Genomic DNA, 2,626 nt, shown 5'->3' with positions numbered 1-2,626 from the left:
GAAATTTCACAAACTGTCTTATTGCAAAAGTTGCACCCATCACAGTACCACACGTGAAGCCACTGAGCTCTTCAGAACGACACATTTAGTATCACAAATGTTTGTAAATGGAGACTTCACGGCTAGGTGCTTGATTTAATGAACCTGTGGTCTGACTGAAACACCTGAATTGAATAGTAAACAGGTGTGGCCAGATATTTTCATAGTGTATAGTGTGTACTGATTTTGAACAAATGTAACGTACAGTAAGTACTGGCAGTATGCCAAAAATGCCCAGTCAAGTCAGAATTCTGCCTTTTTTCTCACAAGTAAAAAAAAAAAAAAAAAAAAAAAAAATTGTGTCTTAATTTTTTTTTTCAGTGGTCCTAATCCTCTTACGTAGTCTTCCTTACATGCCATTCTTAGTGAAATGCAACAAACCAAGAGATCTATATGGCGGACACCAACAGCATTAGTGTTTGCATTATAATACCAGTGAATTTACTTTCTTTAACTCATTACACAAGTAGCACATGTCTCAAAAATACAGTAAATGTTTATCTCTGTGAAAATCATGAAAATCCAAATAAATAACTTTTAAGCTTTTTTCAGACCATAATTAAATGCTACTCTACAGTGGCATTTGCAGTTATCTGAGCTAAAGTCCACCTCTCCTTTCCATGGCAGTCAATCAGCTAAGCCAGGAAAACTCCATACATTTGGACAAGTTTCAAAATCAGGTCATGTACCGTAGAGATCAGGTAAAATGGAAGTAGGTCAAGTCATCACCACAGAGGAACTTCTGACATTAAATCTAGGGAGAGATGGTGGACCTTTAATCAAGCCTGCCTGAAATTATTCAATGGTCAATTGAAAGTCTGTCTTACAGTCATTGGCCAGTATGGGGATTGAATCCATAATCTTGGTGTTATTAGCACCACGCTCTGACCATCTGAGCTAACCAGCCGGTTTCTGTTGGACAGACCCAACATTTTTTATCTGGCCGATAAATCCAAACAGAGAACACCAGAGAAGTGTCCTTTGTATAAAGCTGCATGGGCAACCACGAAGGGACTTGAACCCTTAATCTTCTGATCTGAAGTCAGATGCCTTGTCCATTAGGCCACGTGGTCATTTTTTAACAGCTTCTTTCATTATTTTTCAGATTTTCCTCACTTTGAAGTTCCTTGAAAGAGAAAAAGGCATTTTTCAATTAAGGTCGTAACTGTCACTTTACACCTCAGATGAAGTTCTGACATTGAATTCTAGTAATGGGAGGTAGGGAGGTAGGCATTTCTCCAAATCCTTATTCAATGGTCAATCCAAAGTTGGGCCAAAGGTGATCCTGAGAGAGTCTCACAGTCACTGGCCAGTATGGGGATTAAACCCATGACCTTGGCGTTATTAGCACCATGCTCTGACCATCTGAGCTAACCGGCTGGTTTTTGTTTGACATCCCCAACATCTTTTGTTGGTCTAATAAATCAAAACAAATAACACTAGAGAAGTGTCCGTTGTATAAAGCTGCATTTGCAACCTCAAAGGGACTCAAACCCTCAATCTTCTGATCCAAAGTTAGACACCTTGTCCATTACGTCACGTGGTCATTGGGTCATATCACTAAATGTGGTTATCAATTACTGTAAACTTGTGTGTGGGCGCAAGAAACTGGTGTAGATGTAGCAACAGTAGCCAAAAGGACCTTCACAAAAGGTGAAATGTGGAGAGCAGATCTTTAGGGTCAGAGGTAAAGGTGAGGGCAAATTGCCTGTGAAATAATGTAAGTGCAGCAATGAACCAAAAGACATTAGAACTGTGTGAGTGAGCATATCACAGTCTGGTGAAAAGGTACATTCTTCGTGTTCTCTGAAGCGTACCATAAAGTCATTATGTAGGATTTAGTGAATAATCATGTTCATAATATGTGTGATACCATCCAGGTCTTGTGATCATGACAGAAAATCCACCTGACCTGCTTCATTATTTTAGAGCTGTACACATCCATGTTTTTATGAAGAGGTTTTAACGTCATACGACAAATTTTCCATTTTAAATAATAACAGCGTAAGGCAGGATTAGATTGGAGCTCTGCACCAGAGTAGCAGATGCTGCTTTAATGCTGATACCTTGTATGAAATATGAAAATGTACTGAAGCCGGCTTCTGTTCTAAAGAGATGAAATAAAATCCATCTTATTCTCTCAGTCAAAGTATGATATAATAAATAACTTTGAAGAGCCAGTTCACTGAGCTTTGCCAGTCATTTCTGTGTGCAGGCCTGCATGTGTCTATTGACTGGAGCAGGACTGTGCACAAGTGAAAAGTCTCCATATCCAGGTACATTATAATGCCAGTTTACACCATGAAGAAGGCAGTGCCTTTTTAGAAGTTTGCATGATGGAACCTGTTTAAACTCTGAATTTTGTGTGACCCAAACACCACTGTCCTGTTAATGAACAACCAGAACACAACAGATGGTTTTGAGTTTTGGCTCGAAATCAGAGCCCAAAACTCACTTTATATTTTGAATCCTGTTTATTTTGTGAATGTGTTGACTTAATCTCTGTCTTATGTTTCTTATGTGTGTAACTAAATAAGACCGTCTCTCAAAGGACCCCTTAATCAGTCATTGACATGGCATAAAGGAT

General features: G+C 38.9%; 2 non-coding genes across 2 annotated transcripts; both read right to left on the bottom strand.

Annotated features, from left to right (window-relative positions):
- Positions 1–872: 872 nt before the first annotated feature.
- On the bottom strand, positions 873–946 carry trnai-aau. Its single transcript has one exon. It is a non-coding gene; the product is annotated as a tRNA-Ile (tRNA).
- Positions 947–1,345: 399 nt separating this feature from the next.
- On the bottom strand, positions 1,346–1,419 carry trnai-aau. The gene has a single exon. It is a non-coding gene; the product is annotated as a tRNA-Ile (tRNA).
- Between the last annotated feature and the right edge of the window lie 1,207 nt (positions 1,420–2,626).

This window comes from Cheilinus undulatus, linkage group 6, assembly GCF_018320785.1.
Source record: "Cheilinus undulatus linkage group 6, ASM1832078v1, whole genome shotgun sequence".
Taxonomy (NCBI): Eukaryota; Metazoa; Chordata; class Actinopteri; order Labriformes; family Labridae; genus Cheilinus; species Cheilinus undulatus.
The sequence above is the reverse complement of the archived record's forward strand: the minus strand, read 5'-3'. Positions and strand labels throughout refer to the sequence as shown.